General features: G+C 39.2%; 1 protein-coding gene and 1 long non-coding RNA gene across 3 annotated transcripts in view; one reads left to right on the top strand and one right to left on the bottom strand.

The window, feature by feature from the left end:
• ahrra (aryl-hydrocarbon receptor repressor a) overlaps positions 1-17,783 on the top strand; it is a 90,122-nt gene that overhangs the window by 24,143 nt on the left and 48,196 nt on the right. The gene's annotated exons all lie outside the window — the stretch shown is intronic.
• The window catches only part of LOC144898504 (uncharacterized), a 32,914-nt gene that overhangs the window by 5,345 nt on the left and 9,786 nt on the right, over positions 1-17,783 (bottom strand). Inside the window, exon 2 of the long non-coding RNA XR_013627380.1 lies at positions 16,493-16,593. This is a non-coding gene — a long non-coding RNA (uncharacterized LOC144898504). The remainder of the gene's footprint in view (positions 1-16,492; positions 16,594-17,783) is intronic.

Here is a 17,783-nt window from a genome sequence, read left to right as displayed (position 1 = left end):
TTAGAGGTGGTGCCAGAGGCTTCCAAGTTGCGGGCCGTTCAGGGACCAGCGCTAATACGATGATTTATTCATCGGGTGCAATGACACGACCTCTTAAAGACAACACATGACAAGAGACTTCATACCAGGTGTAAGAGCTGTCAGGATGAATATTTGGCCTTGAGAATTCACTCAATGCTACACAAAGCATAACATCGAGTTTAAAAAAAACACCTTGTAAAGAATATTAAAAGCGACAGAAAGAGGTGGCGAGTGTGTCAAATTCTTTCTCCATCCAAAAGGATCATGTTTAAATTGGCATGTTGGGAGAGAGCACTGAATTTAAACAGCTGCTAGCTTGACACACAGACACACACACACACACTCATGCTCGCCGTGGAGCCCTCCCTTAGTCTAAGTTTGCGTGCGGAGCGAGGAAATTCTCCATGCTAATGTGCCAGGGTTTGTTTTCATCATCAAATTGCAAATGTTTTAAATATGCATCACACACACGCATACAGTCGGAGCATTGAGTTGAAATCTTTTTTGTTTTTCTACACATTTTGAGCTGGATGTGGTCTGACCGGTGTCTATTTTTTCATGCACCACTCCTATTACTGGTATTTCTCAATCACAGTTGATTTATAAGGCAGCGTTTCTTCTTCTATAATAGATTCCAAGGCTTTCCTTGGCTGAGTGTGCAAAGGCGTGTCGTTTATTAGACTCCATTTTTATAATTACTGTGCTCTGCAGTCATTCATGTGTTGACAACCGCTTATGTTGACGTGAATCAGCACAAAACTCTGATGAGTATGGGTGCAATTAATATCTGGTTTTGGTTATGTGTAAGAGATGGCTTGTTTTGGTTATGTTGACAACCGCTTATGTTGATGTGAGTCAGCAAATCCCAAAGATGTTGATGTAAATGCAACACAAAAACTCTGATTAGTATATTAATATCTAGTTTTAGTTATCTGCAAGAGATGGCTTGTTTTGGTTATGTTGACAACCGCTTATGTTGACGTGAATCAGCCAATCCCAAAGATGTCAACGTAAATGCAACACAAAACTCTGATGAGTATAAGTGCAATTACTATCTGGTTTTGGTTATGTTGACAACCGCTTATGTTGACGTGAATCAGCCAATCCCAAAGATGTCGACGTAAATGCATCACAAAACTCTGATGAGTATAAGTGCAATTACTATCTGGTTTTGGTTATGTGCAAGAGATGGCTTGTTTTGGTTATGTTGACAACCGCTTATGTTGACGTGAATCAGTCAATCCCAAAGATGTCGACGTAAATGCAACACAAAACTCTGATGAGTATAAGTGCAATTAATATCTAGTTTTGGTTATGTGCAAGAAATGGCTTGTTTTGGTTATGTTGACAACCGCTTATGTTGACGTGAATCAGCCAATCCCAAAAATGTTGACGTAAATGCAACACAAAACTCTGATGAGTATACGTAAGTGCAATTAATATCTAGTTTTGGTTATGTGTAAGAGATGGCTTGTTTTGGTTATGTTGACAACCGCTTATGTTGACATGACTCAGCACAAAACTCTGATCAGTACAAGAGCAATTAATATCTAGTTTTGTTTATGTGCAAGAGATGGCTTGTTCTGGTTATGGTGACAACCGCTTATGTTGACGTGAATCTGCACAAAACTGTGAGTATAAGTGCAATTAATATCTAGTTTTGGTTATGTTGACAACTGCTTATGTTGACATGAATCAGCCAATCCCAAAGATTTTGACGTAAATGCAACCCAAAACTCTGATGAGTGCAATTAATATCTAGTTTTGGTTATGTTGACAACTTCTTATGTTGACGTGAATAAGCAAATCTCAAAGATCCCAGCATTTCTTCTTCTATAATAGATTCCAAGGCTTTCCTTGGCTGAGTGTGCAAAGGCGTGTCATTTATTAGACTCCATTTTTATAATTACTGTGCTCTTGTTGCAGCTCTGCAGTCATTCAAATGATAAGCATGATAATAAACATGGTGTTTCATAACAGTGTCAATCAAAAGCATTGTGTCTTTTGTGTCATTTCCGGGTTGCGTTCCAATGCTAGCATACATAATACATACATTAAACCCAGTGGACAGTTGTTAATGGTAATGGTATAATTTCATTTGAACATGCATCAGATTACAATTGAATGCATCACATAATCAGTTCACAGTTCCACATGTCCAAAAGGAGTAGGAAGAAGCAAAGCTTATTAAATCCTACCCCTCCATCTGGTACTTTTACTATCAGTAACTGTTACATTTGTTCACTTCCTGCTTTCCTAATATTCATTCATTCATTCATTTTTTACCACTTTTTCCTCACGAGGGTTGCGGGGGGTGCTGGAGCCTATCCCAGCTGTCTTCGGGCAAGAGGCGGGGTACACCCTGGACTGGTGGCCAGCCAATCACAGGGCACATATAGACAAACAACCATTCACACTCACATTCATACCTATGGACAATTTGGAGTCGCTAATTAACCTAGCATGTTTTTGGAATGTGGGAGGAAACCGGAGTACCCGGAGAAAACCCACGCAAATAGGAAACGGGTACAAGGGATAAATGCAAAGCAAGAGAAAACAAAACAGAGCAACACAGGAAGTGAATACAAAATAAGGGCATGAACCAGGAACTAAGGCATGAAAAGAAACTAAATGAACCGTCATGGAGGCTAACTCCCACATCGGGACAGTTTCGGCTTATGAGCACATGGAAACGGCGTTCCGGGTGCCCGGCGACGGTACATTATGCAAATTTTTGCACATCGTTTTCATGTAGACGAGCAAATTCACTACTTTTTGAAAACGATATCATCATCGACCCATCACTGTCATTTGACAAGTCAACTTAATATCTGAATATGATATATTTTGTTGTTTGGTATACCAAAAAAACTCAGTCTCGTTCTTCTTCTGTGGTTTGCTTTGGTCCAAGAACGTTGCCTAAAACTCAACTTATGTCACAGCCTGGAAACAGAACTTGTTTGTACCCCCAGCCCGACTTGCGTAATCTGACACCTTTTCACCATTTCAATGTGTAACTACAAATGTGTTTGCATGCAAATAAAGATAAAGTAATAAAATATCGACTTCCACATGTATTTATTTGTTGAATGCAAACCCGAACTCAAAAGTGGTGAAAAGTTTTACGGTCGAGTTTGACAAATTAGCATCGATCAAAGCGTCTAACCCAGTTTCCGGGCTGTCATTCACGCAAACAAAGACGTTGATGTGACAGCCTGCATCATCGTGGACGTTGGGTGTAAATATAGCTCTAAAATCAAAGCCGCCTTGCATCCACGTGTCCGTATAGCTGCCACTGGATTTATATCCCGCCGTCTGTGACGCACAGAAAGTTCAAACTAAATAACAGAAATTGAACGGTGGTACCTGCATGCATATTATTGTCTTTCAGATGATGCCGGCAGACATTATTTGATTTTCTGGGCTTAAAGCTGTGGATAACCCAGTTTGAGGTGCAGTGGGACTTTGCTGTATGTATCCGAGTCAATGCAAGGTTATTATTTGGAGAAAATAATAAGCCATGATAGGGGCTGCACGGTGGTTGAGTGGTTAGCGCCCAGACAACACAGCTAGGAGACCGGCGTTCAATCCCACCCTTGCATCTCTCCGTGCATGTGTGGGTTTTCTCCGAATACTCCGGTTTCCTCCCACATTCCAAAAACATGCTAGGTTAATTAGCGACTCCAAATTGTCCATAGGTATGAATGTGAGTGTGAATGGTTGTTTGTCTATATGTGCCCTGTGATTGGCTGGCCACCAGTCCAGGGTGTACCCCGCCTCTCTGCACCCCTGCGACCCTCCTGAGGATAAGCGGTAAAAAAATGAATGAATTTAGAGCATAGAAAACCATCTAAAAATGGTTCTTAACATTACTAGAGCCCTCTAGACATGAAATAACACCCCTATAGTCACATTTACACTCATATTAGCCAAATGTAGTGGTCATAATAAGAGAAAATAAGATATAATATAGACTCATTCCGGCTGCACAGCAACCGAGTGGTTAGCGAGCAGGCCTCACAGCAAGGAGACTCGAGTTCAATTCCACCCTCTGCCATATTTTTGTGGAGTGTGCATGTTCTCTGGGTACTCCAGTTTCCTCTCACCTTCCAAAAACATGCTAGGTTAATTAGCGACTCCAAATTTATGAATGTGAATGTGAATGGTTGTTTGTCTATATGTGCTCTGTGATTGGCTGGCGACCAGTCCAGGATGTACCCCACCTGTCGACTGAAGACAGCTGGGATAGGCTCCAGCACCCCCTGCGACCCTTGTGAGATAAGTGGTAGAAAATGAATGACGAATGGTAACTTTTTGGGTGTTAAGTTGCTGTGTGATGAAGTTAATGTTGTTTGTAAGATGACACCATGAGTCAGACTGTTGAAAATGAATGAATAAGTCATGATTTTTTTTGGGCGTAGCCTGCTCAAAAGTAAAACTAGATACGTCACAGTACTCGCACCGGAGAATCCTTCCTTGTGACTCAAGGGCAGCCTGTTCTCAGAGGGGACGGACGGATGGGAGGCGGGGTGGACGGGGAGGGGAAGGGGGGTCAACATAATTGTAGCAGACTGAAGTCGCATCAGGCCTTTTTTCACAGATACACTATAAGTGCATGTCTGCTGGCCTCTTGCCACTCAAAGGCCACATTCATAGAGGCGCTGCCGCCCTCACTGAGGGCAATTGGATCCACCGGATACCCTTCCCTTCTCACGCAATGTCGTTCAAATGACCTCAATATGTCCCTAAATGAGTTAAGGATGAAAAAAAGCCACACCTACTCACATGTCTCAAGACAATAATACACTGTTAATTGTCAAAATGTGCAGAAATGCACCGAAGTACACGCTGCAGCTGCTGTGCAGTCGGTTGTCTGCAGCGCAACAAATCCTCTCCGCCATCTGTTCATGTTTGAAGCTGTTTGTTTCCGTTTTGTGGCTTAGACAGCAGCGCTAACAAGTGATTAATAAATGTGCATCATAACCATTGCTATGCTGAACCCGCAACAAATAATGACATCGTTTACACGCCGGAGGTGGTAAAGCATTTTATGATGTCTGATTGTGAGTGTGGTGACTGATTTGTCAGGGTGGCACACAGGCTAGGCAAGATGCCATTACACTTTGGTGAAAATTTATTTAAAAATGCAGAGAGACAAGATTAATTTGTTTTTTAGTCATCATAAAACCACCATGTCGTACTTCCGTAAAGGCTGAATCACGGCAACCAGCCTCTCTTCCGTATCAAGGAAAATAAGCTAACACGTAAAAGGACAGTAACTACAGTCCTGCAAGATTTTACTTTTTTTTTTAAATATTAAAAATAATAATATATAAATAAATAATAATAAATAAAAAATATTTATTTTTTCATTTCTTTCATCACAATTAAACATTTTCCGCATCTCACAATATTTAAAATCCTAAACGGTAAATAATATTTGTCTTCCATGAACCAGGAAGTAGCCTGCTAGCTAACACACAGAAGTACATTAAGTAAATATTAAATATATTGTATTCCTTCAGGATTTTTTTCACTTTTGTGAGAGAATTTATTCATATTTATGTTGTTTCAATCATGATATTTAACATATCCTCATCCCAGAATTCTAAATAGTAAGGAATATTTGTATTATGTCCACTTTCATGAACCAGGAAGTAGCCTGCTAGCTAACACACAGAACTACATACATTATGTAAATATTAAATATATTCTATTCCTCCAGGATTTTTTCACTTTTGTTTTCTATTATTTATTGATATTTTTGTTGTTTCAGTCATAATTTAACATATCCTCATCCCAGAATCCTAAATAGTGAGGAATATTTGTATTATGGCCACTTTCATGAACCAGGAAGTAGCCTGCTAGCTAACACACAGAACTACATACATTATGTAAATATTAAATATATTGTATTTCTCCAGAATTTTTCCACTTTTGTTTTCTATTATTTATTGATATTTTTGTTGTTTCAGTCATAATTTAACATATCCTTATCCCAGAATCCTAAATAGTAAGGAATATTTGTATTATGGCCACTTTCATGAACCAGGAAGTAGCCTGCTAGCTAGCTAACATACAGAAGTACATTAAGTATTAAATATATTGTATTCCTTCAGGATTTTTTTCACTTTTGTGAGAGAATTTATTCATATTTATGTTGTTTCAGTCATAATTTAACATATCCCCATCCCAGAATCCTAAATAGTAAGAAATATTTGTATTATGCCCACTTTCCTGAAACAGGAAGTAGCCTGCTAGCTAACATACTGAATGACATGAAGCACAAATACTGTATTTCTCTAGGATTTTTATATTAATATTTTGGTTTCAGGCTCAATTTTCTATCATTCGGGAATACTGAACGGTAAAGGATGTATTTGTCACGCAGAATCTATGATCCAGGAAGTAGCATGCTAATTAAAAAATGGCCCAACAAACAAACAAAAAAAATGTTAGAGGAATTTATTATTTTTATGTTTTAATTTTTGTTGTTGGAATCGTTCACCTGACCCAAAATCATAACGAGTACAGTCCTGCTAGCTAACGCACAAAATAGCATTACATATAAGTATAATGTAGTCGGCCAGGATATTTTTCACTTTTATTTATCAATATTTTTATCAATATTTTTGCTATTTCAGCATCAATGAAACAGGAAGTAGCCTCCTAACATATCAATAAACGAAAATAATCAATAATCAATAAAATAATGAGTCACGATGGAGCCATTCCCCCCCGCCCCAGAATGGAAAATGGTACATTCTTGTCATCTTCTATGAATTAGGAAGCTTGCTAACAAAAAAATAATACATTTTAACCTACATTCACTTTAATTGTTTTCATATCATAGCATAAAAGCAACTTTTTAATTTCCTTTGCATTAATCACTGTCTATTACAGCTTCCTTTGTATTTTTTTTTGTATTCCCTTGTTATGCCGTCTTTTTGGACTTTTAATATCCGATCTAATCCTTCTCTCGCTCAGAGGCCTGGACATGAGTCTTTGTGTGTGTGTGTGTGTGTGTGTGTGACTTTATTTGTCCCGTATGTTCCCGCTTTCCCACAACTGGTCAGTAAAGGAGGAGCAAATCCATGAAATGAAATGAAATTAACCGTCTCGCTAATTGAGCAGCACAGCGCGGCTAAAAGAGGACCCCTGCAACAAGGTCAACATGTCACGCAATCAGATTATACCGTGAGCGACTTTAATGCTCTGGGCTGTGTTGAACTGAAGGGGGGGTTGGGGGTTGGGTGGGGTTGGAGATGTGCGCCCACAGTGCGGAAGGGAGGCATAAAATAGAAGAACCTCTTGCATCATTTATCGGGTCTTCACAAAAAAAAAAAATGATACGTCGACGTGTTTAAATGTCACAAAACGTTGAGGATTGGCCCGAGTGATACGATTACTAAGAAGGGGGGGGGGGGGGGGGGTGTTTGTGTTGTCATGTCATGTTTGTTTGCAGGATTAAACAAAATAGTACAGCCTGGTCTTCATCTAATACACGTTAGCCCCCTCCCCCCCATCATGTTTTCAGTCAGCGGACTTAAAGACCTGCCAAAAAGCCTTTTGCTTATTGGCCAGCCTGCTCATGCGCACTTTTCCTCGTTTATCGCGGCTAATCGGTTCCTGATTTGACTTGAAATAGGATTCCTTCTTTAGAAAATGTTTAACAGCTAGGAGACCTGAGTTCAAGTCCACCCTCAGCCATCTCTGTGTGCAGTTAAAAATGGTTCTTAACATTATTAGAGCCCTCTAGACATGAAATAACACCCCTATAGTCACCTTTACACTCATATTAGCTAAATGTAGTGGTCATAATAAGGTGCACGGTGGACGAGTGGCGAGCATGCAGACCTTACAGCTAGGAGACCTGAGTTTAATTCCATCCTCAGCCATCTCTGTGTGGAGTTAAAAATGGTTCTTAACATTATTAGAGCCCTCTAGAAATGAAATAACACCCCTATAGTCACCTTTACACTCATATTAGCCAAATGTAGTGGTCATAATAAGCTGCACGGTGGACGAGTGGCGAGCATGCAGACCTCACAGCTAGGAGACCCGAGTTCAATTCTACCCTCGGCCATCTCTGTATGGAGTTAAAAATGGTTCTTAACATTATTAGAGCCCTCTGGACATGAAATAACACCCCTATAGTCACCTTTACACTGCTATTACCCAATATCGTAGATATAATCAGAGAACATAAGACAGTAAAGATGGTTTCCCTTGTAGGGCGGAACTAATGGCAGACAGGAAGTGACATCAGGGGTTCTGAGTTGAGCTTTAGCTTGTTGTTGGCTACGGCTGCAACAAAAAACAATGTTACTATGATTATTATTATGATATTCATTCATTCATTTATATTATATCTTATTTTCTCTTATTATGACCACTACATTTGGCTAATATGAGTGTAAAAGTGACTATAGGGGTGTTATTTCATGTCTAGAGGGCTCTAATAATGTTAAAAACCATTTTTAGATGGTTTTCTATGCTATAAATTCATTCATTTTCTACCACTTATCCTCACGAGGGTCGCGGGGGTGCTGGAGCCTATCCCAGCTGCCTTCGGGCGAGATATTCGGGCTGGGTACACCCTGGACTGGTCGCCAGCCAATCACAGGGCACATATAGACAAACAACCATTCACACTCACAAAATAATACCTATGGACAATTTAGAGTCGCTAATTAACCTAGCATGTTTTTGGAATGTGGAATGGGAAGGAAACCGGAATACGCGGAAAAAACCCACGCATGCACGGGGAGAACATGCAAACTCCACACAGAGATGGCCGAGGGTGGGATTGAACTGGGGTCTCCTAGCTGTGAGGTCTGCGTGCTAACCACTAGACCGCCGTGCAGGCTAATAATAGGCCATATAAATTGCTTGAATGTAAACACAAATACAGTATAAGACATTAAGTAATGTTACGATATGTTCTTTGAAACACAAATACGCTAGACTTGATCGCCAAAACAACAGGCTTTTATTGCAGGTTTGAATTTTTGCACAATAATCCGCAACATAGTTTACTGTTGCAGCCATGACGTGACTTCCTGTCATGTAGGAGTGTGACCATAGTGGCTGTAGGGGTGTTATTTCATGTTGAGAGGGCTCTAATAATGTTAAAATGTAGTTTTTCTATGCTCTATCTATATTATCTATATTAAATATGGCAATAATAGGCCATATAAAGGCCCGATCACACTGCAGGGGGGGGCAGGGTGGTTGCATTTACGTTGCTATGGATACACTCATGCTATACAGCTGCATAACCGGAAGAGCATTTGCTAAAAGCTCAACAAAGTCAATCTGCAAAAATATTAAATATGGCAATAATATGCCATTTTTATATGGCCTATTATTGCCATATTTAATATTAGCCAAAGTAGTCAATATTAGCCAAAATGGCTTAAATTTAAACACAAATACAGTATAAGACATTAAGTAATGTTACGATATGTTCTTTGAAACACAATAGCACTAGACTTGATCGCCAAAACAACAGGCTTTTATTGCAGGTTTGAATATTTGCACAATAATCCCCAACATGGTTTACTGTTGCAGCCGTGTACGAGTGTGACCATCGTGGCTATAGGGGTGTTATTTCATGTTGAGAGGGCTCTAATAATGTTACAATGTAGTTTTTCTATGTTCTATCTATACTATCTATATTAAATATGGCAATAATAGGCCATATAAAGGCCCGATCACACTGCAGGGGGGGGCAGGGTGGTTGCATTTACGTTGCTATGGATACACTCATGCTATACAGCTGCGTAACCGGAAGAGCATTTGCTAAAAGCTCAACAAATCCAATTTTAGGTCAACAAAAGACAATCCAAACCACAAGCAATTCAAGGGTCTCATGTCCATAACAGCATATGTAATAAATTCAATAATTATTATTATTATTTTTATAATAGTGTAATAGCGCTCAATGCATGTCCACAAACCACCTTAAGAGCCTTCCTGTGCCTCTCCACTGACTGCTACCTGAACTGACAGCTTGCCTCATTGTCCAACGCCAGTCAACGGCTTAATAATCTCAGCCAGTTGCATTTCCACCCTGCAGCCACAGGTTGCGAGCGTGCGGCAGTAGAACGCTTTGAGCGCCCCGGCGCCAAAAATAGACATGCTGACCCTCTAAAAAAAAGTGTCTGATGTGGAGAAAGCCGTGCGCTGTCTCTTTAAGCGGCGTAGCGTAGCGGAGCATGTGTGTATGCATGTATGTGTAAAGCTGACTGAGCAGGCGAAGTGGGGTTGCGTGACTACTGCAGACGAGGCCGTGACCTCGGAAAAGTGGTTATGAAAACGATCTGTCGAAGCAAAGCGGAGAAGGAGTGAGTGAGAGTGGCGGTGAATGAGTGCGAAAAGACGAATAGACGCAGGGAACATCACAGAGGAAAAGAGCAGTCTTGCAGAAATAAGCTTTTGTCTTACTCGTCTTTCACTATGACTAATGACACTGCACAGAGCTGCAACACACACACACACACACACACACACACACACAATCCTACTCTGTCTACACCAGATCACAAGGGAGTGACACCAAAGGGCAGTTCACACAGGAGCACACATCGCGTGCATGAACAGAAACGAGGGAAAAAAAAACATGGAGGAAGTGAATATTTTTGTCACTCAGTCAGCGGGAGAAAAAGAAAAGAAAAAGTATCATATTCCTGATGTGGCACTGGCACGCCAGGAATATCCAGGAGAAGGAATTCTGTGGCTCAAGCTGCATTGGAGGCTCACCACAATAAAACAATTGCAGACATAAACTACATGTGTTGATGCATATGCATATACAATATATGCTACCATCTTTATAGCCCTGAAGGCAAAGAAGGAAAAGAGTGCTAGTTGCATGAGGAAAAAAAGATTATTATTGGAAATTGGAGAATATAGTCATATAGTCTCATGAGGGAAAAATATCTTCATAATATTGTAAAAGCACCTCAATTTTTGTATGTCAAATCATGTCAAAATTATGAGAATAATTCATTATATGAGAAAAATACGTTTAATATTAGAGAATAATGTCAGAATTATGAGAAAAAAGTTTGAATCATATGAGGAAAAAAATCTACATAATATTGTAAAGTCACATCAAAATTATGAGAATAAAGTTCGGGGGAAAATCTTCATGATATTGTAAAACCACCTCAAATTTTTGTATGTCAAATCATGTCAAAATTATGAGAATAATTCATTATATGAGGAAAATACGTTTAACATTAGAGAATAATGTCAGAATTATGAGAAAAAGTTTGAATCATATGAGGAAAAAAATCTACATAATATTGTAAAGTCACATCAAAATTATGAGAATAAAGTTCGGGGGGTAAATCTTCATAATATTGTAAAACCACCTCAAAATTATTGTGTCAAATCATGTCAAAATTATGAGAATAATACATTATATGAGGAAAATATGTTTAATATTAGAGAATAATGTCATAATTATGAGAATAAAGTTCTAATCATATGAGGAAAAAATCTAAATATTGTAAAAGCACATCAAACTTGAGAACATGAGAATAAAGTTCAAGTCATTATCAAAATCAAAATTATGAGAATAATTCATTATGAGAAAAATGTGTTTAATGTCATAATTATGAGAAAAAAGTTCTAATATGAGGAAGAAAATCTAGATAATATTGTAAAGTCACATCAGAATTATGAGAATAAAATCTTTATTATATGAGAAAAAATATGTTTAATGTTAGAGAATAGTACCAAAATTATGAGAATAAAGTCCTAGTTCTATGTAGGGGGAAAATCTTCTCAATATTGTACAATCATGTCAGATATGAGAATAAAGTACTTATGATATGAAAAAAAATAAGTTTAATATTAGAGAATAATGTCAGAATTATATGAATAAAGTCCTATTGGTAAAACTATTGGTAATATTTTGAAATAATATCACGTTCATGAGAATAAAATTCTAGTTGTAAGAGAATTTTGTTTTTCATAATATTGCAAAAACATGTCAGTATGATGAGGTGAAAGTCCACGTTGTATGAGAAAAAATATACTTAATATTGTAAAATAATGTCAGAATTATGACAATATAGTACTAGTTGTATGAGAAAAAAATATTGGCAATATTTTGGAATCATATCAGAATTATGAGAATAAAGTCCTCGTTGTATGAGGAAAAAAATATTGTAATATTTTGAAATAATATCAGAATTATGAGAATAAAGTGCTAGTCATGAGGATTTTTTATATTGTAAAATAATGTCAGAATTATGACAATATAGTACTAGTTGTATGAGAAAAACATATTGGCAATATTTTGGAATCATATCAGAATTATGAGAATAAAGTCCTAGTTGTATGAGGAAAAAAATATTGTAATATTTTGAAATAATATCAGAATTATGAGAATAAAGTGCTAGTCATGAGGATTTTTTATATCGTAAAATAATGTCAGAATTATGACAATATAGTACTAGTTGTATGAGGAAAAAACATTGTAATATTTTGAAATAATATCAGAATCATGAGAATAAAGTGCTATTCATGAGAATTTTTTTATATTGTAAAATAATCTCAGAATTATGACAATATGGTCCTAGTTGTATGAGGAAAAAACATTGTAATATTTTGAAATAATATCAGAATCATGAGAATAAAGTGCTATTCATGAGGATTTTTTAATATCGTAAAATAATGTCAGAATTATGACAATATGGTCCTAGTTGTATGAGGAAAAAACATTGTAATATTTTGAAATAATATCAGAATTATTATTTTAAAAAATTCTGTCCCCTCGGGGGATCATGACAAAAAAAAAAATTTCCCCGAACTTTAACATTTTATTCTCATAATTTCTTTGTATAAGAAAATGAACTGTAGTTGTAATATTACCCCATTGATCTGGCAGCATGCTTGGAACTGTATGACTTTTGTAGTGTCGCCTTTGGTAATATTATATGTTATAATATTATACAGTAACCTATATCTCAAAAGCTATTATTGACATGGAGCTCAATTGTGGTTGTCATCAAAGAAAAACGTGCCAGACAAACGCAAATGTAAATATTCTTCAAACGTCTTGACTTTTCGTCTTCTTCTCTTACCACAAAAAGCCATTTTGGATAACTTAAAAGAGAAATACATGACAGGATGGCGCCCTGCAGTGAGTTAATTTCCTTTCTTGTCATAAAAATAGAAATTGAAGCATGTTACTTGAACTAAAAGCCGTGTCTTGACAAGGGTTAACGGCGAAAAAGTGGATTAAAGAAGGGGGGAAACCGGGAATAAAGTTAAATGAGAGGGAGGAACATATCAGTGGATTGCGTGTGAACAGTAATGTTGGCCTTCAAAGAGCACAGTGGAGCACATTGTATCCGCGCATGAGTCGCTCGACGGGGACGGCGGCATGACGGAGGGAGGGAGGGCACGCCAGGACAAGGGCTGAGAGGGAGATGCATGATGAGCGAGAGGAGGAGAGGAGGAGAGAGGAGAAGGCTGATCGAGTCTGTCTCATGACAAACGGGATCTTTGTTACCGAGACGGTCGTCCACTCTCACGCTTTTAAGCGGGAGGATCCCACACTCGGCGGACACTTCATTAGGCACACCTGCACAATACGGCAAAGGCTTGATTGATCATTCAGTCATTCAGTCCTAATCTCGACTTGCTGTGCTAATGTGATTCCGGATAATTCCTCAAATTGTCGCCACACTCGATCCTGTAAGGAACCATTGAACATTAATACTCAAACTGCTACGTCACACTGCCTCTCTGTCACTTCCACTATACGTCTTCGTAGCTGAGCGTGATCAAGGCCAATTATGGCTTCATTTAAGCATGCAACGCGTCCCGTGAAAGCCATGCATTACTGGATTGTCGTGCCATCCGTCCATCCGTCGCTCCATATGTAATGGTAATGGTTTTCATTTGAACATGCATCAGATTACAATTGAATGCATCACATAATCAGTTCACAGTTCCACATGTCCAAAAAGGAGTAGGAAGAAGCAAAGCTTATTAAATCCTACCCCTCAATCTAGTACTTTTACAATCAATAACATTTGTTACATTTGTTCACTTGTGTGTGTTGCTATAAATGGGTTCCCGGGGGGAGCTGAGTCCCGGGTGGACAGGAAGTCACGTCAGGGTTTCAGAGTTGAGTTTTAGCCTGTGTTTTTATTGGGGATTATAAAATTCCAGAAAAAACTGTTGTTCCGGTGACAAAGTCTGGTGCTTGTGTGTCTCACCGAGCATTCCAGTCACATGACTGAATACTAAATATGATAGTGAACAGTGAACAGAATGCCTTATGTTTGTATTTTACTTCATTTTTTCTGCACTAAGGAGCCAAGTACATAGGCTGAATTTGTGCACTTAGTAGCTTTTAAGTGTTTAAGTGTGTACTGCAAAATGGGTTCCCTGGGGGAGCTGAGTCCCGGGTGGACAGGAAGTCACATCAGGGTTTCAGAGTTGAGTTTTAGCCTGTGTTTTTATTAGGGATTATTGTGCCTGTAATTCCAGAAAAAAATGGAAAACTGTTCCGGTGACAAAGTCTGGTGCTTGTGTGTCTCACCGAACATTCCAGTCACATGACTGAATACTAAATATGATAGTGAACAGTGAACAGAATGCTTTATGTTTGTATTTTACTTCATTTTTTCTGCACTAAGGAGCCAAGTACACAGGCTGAATTTGTGCACTTAGTAGCTTATAAGTGTTTAAGTGTGTACTACAAAATGGGTTCCCTGGGGGAGCTGAGTCCCGGGTGGACAGGAAGTCACATCAGGGTTTCAGAGTTGAGTTTTAGCCTGTGTTTTTATTAGGGATTATTGTGCCTGTAATTCCAGAAAAAAATGGAAAACTGTTCCGGTGACAAAGTCTGGTGCTTGTGTGTCTCACCGAACATTCCAGTCACATGACTGAATACTAAATATGATAGTGAACAGTGAACAGAATGCTTTATGTTTGTATTTTACTTCATTTTTTCTGCACTAAGGAGCCAAGTACACAGGCTGAATTTGTGCACTTAGTAGCTTATAAGTGTTTAAGTGTGTACTACAAAATGGGTTCCCTGGGGGAGCTGAGTCCCGGGTGGACAGGAAGTCACGTCAGGGTTTCAGAGTTGAGTTTTAGCCTGTGTTTTTATTAGGGATTATTGTGCCTGTAATTCCAGAAAAAAATGGAAAACTGTTCCGGTGACAAAGTCTGGTGCTTGTGTGTCTCACCAAACATTCCAGTCACATGACTGAATACTAAATATAATTCACAGTGAACAGAATGCCTTATGTTTGTATTTTACTTCATTTTTTTCTGCACTAAGGAGCCAAGTACACAGTGAATTTGTGCACTTAGTAGCTTTTAAGTGTTTAAGTGTGTACTGTAAAATGCAGTGCGCTCTCAGTACTCCAAATAGTGTGCACGGAAGTACACAAATTGAGACGCCGCCAGTGTATTGACGGAAGTAGCGTTTATCTTTTGTGTATTTATGCAGTCCAGCCCTGTTTGACATTGTTGCTATTCTCATCAATGCCCGTGGAAGCGGAGGATATCGCGTGCGGCCGCCGCAGTGTTAAATCTATTTGGGGCTTCGACTTATGCGAGGAAAAACTCAGTGGCATGTTGCTGAGCTAATAATGTCTGACCGCTTTCTCTGTGAGCCGCACAAGCGCTCCTTTGGGATGAAGAGCGAGCACACAGTGGCATGCCTCTACGTAAATGACCTCTCTGCCGTTGCGTGCAGTGGTTTGTTTGCAAGGGCCGGCCACATGTTTGACCATTACATAACTCCTCAGTTGCGGTCCGTAAATCATGTGTGTTTAAGCACATTGAGACATGTGTGTTATCGTTTTTTTGGAAATCAAACTTTTACAACTTCTTTGCATGCAACAGGGTTTTTTTTTTATTCGCTGTGAATAACACATTGCTGAACGCTGATCACACAAGTGACAAGTTTGGTGTGAAACCAAATGTGGGAGCTGCGAGATGCTTAATTAAAGACTCATTAAAGGTCGCCTCTGAAAACAGGGCGAGTCTTTGTCGTGGTGTTTGCACAGGTGCATGTCATGTCCTGATGGTGACGGGTTTGCGCATCACTATTGTCCATAAATGCACGTACACACAAACGACCCACACAGGCCTAACACATGAATCAAGCGCGTATAAATGGAGAAATGTACAGCAAAAATGAATAGAGTAAATGTCACACATAATAATGTTGAAAACATCATCTGTATTATCTAAGATATTATAATGGCAGCCTCCCAGCATGCTTTGTGCCAATTGTCTAGTAAAAAGTTCTAAAAGTTACACGTAAAGCGTTAAGGCAGCTGTTATTTACTATTCTCCATAGTAGTTTCGTGGTAGACTATGGTTTATTATTAGTCAAAACATTGAAATACACATAATATGTAGTATTCTGGACACTAGGTGGCAGTAATGACGCAAAACACTGACATATTACTTTAGATTACATTACCTTAACACTGCATGAAGTCAGCCATACCATGTCCGACATGATGGAGTGAGAAAACGTTCTCCCATCCTGTGTGGAAGTGGTACGTTTTTGGCTTCTTGAGTCTAGAAGGAATAAACATAACGGGTTAGTGCTCGGCTGCACGGTGTAAAGTGATTAGCGTGCAGGCCTCACAGCTAGGAGACCCGAGTTCAATTCCCTCCGTACATGCGTGGGTTTTCTCCCGCTTCCTCCCACATTCCAAAAACATGCTAGGTTAATTAGCGACTCCAAATTGTCCATAGGTATGAATGTGAGTGTGAATGGTAGTTTGTCTGTATGTGCCCTGTGATTGGCTGGCCACCAGTGCAGTCCCACCTCTCGCCCGAAGACAGCTAGGATAGGCTCCAGCACCCCCTCGACCCTTGTGAGGAAAAGCGGTAGAAAATGAATGAATGACTGATATGTAGCATTCCGGTCACTAGCAGTCATGACGCAAAACACCTTAACACTGCATGAAGTCAGCCATACCATGTCCGACACGATGGAGTGAGAAAACATTCTCCTATCCTGTGTGGAAGTGGTACATTTTTGGGTTATTGAGTCTAGAAGGAATTCCTTAGAAGGCATAAATATAACTGGTTAGCTCTCGGCTGCACGATGTCGAGTGGTTAGCGTGCAGGCCTCACAGCTAGGAGACCCAAGTTCAATTCCCTCCGTACATGCGTGGGTTTTCTCCGGCTTCCTCCCACATTCCAAAAACATGCTAGGTTAATTAGCGACTCCAAATTGTCCATAGGTATGAATTTGAGTGTGAATGGTTGCTTGTCTATATGTGCCCTGTGATTGGCTGGCAACCAGTCCAGCCCCGCCTCTCGCCCAAAAGACAGCTGGGATAGGCTCCATCCTGAGAAAATGAATGAATGAATGGTTAGCAGAAGCGTTGCAATGTGTTTGAAACAATGAATAAGGCGTGTATTGGTGATTATAGGGGTGCTATTCCATGCCTATAGGGCTCTAATAATGTTAAAAACCATACACAAAAACATTCAATTAACATTAACATCATCCATCCCTTGTTCAAACAATCCCACACGGCAGACAAACTAGTTTTTCTTGCCAGTGCTCTGATCCTGATCTGGACCACCCACACTGCAAGTGCAACATTACCATCATGTGAGTCTCATCACTTCCATAAGTGTTATTAAAACAAAACAGGATCCCGAAGTATCACTAATCAAAGTAAAACTACAAAGTTGTTTTTTTTTTCCCAAGGCATGCATGAATGAGCTCATGTGTGCATGAGATAAGTATC

This window comes from Doryrhamphus excisus, linkage group LG5, assembly GCF_037039965.1.
Source record: "Doryrhamphus excisus strain RoL-2023G ecotype Guam linkage group LG5, RoL_Dexc_Guam_v1.1, whole genome shotgun sequence".
Lineage (NCBI taxonomy): Eukaryota > Metazoa > Chordata > Actinopteri > Syngnathiformes > Syngnathidae > Doryrhamphus > Doryrhamphus excisus.
The sequence above is the reverse complement of the archived record's forward strand: the minus strand, read 5'-3'. Positions and strand labels throughout refer to the sequence as shown.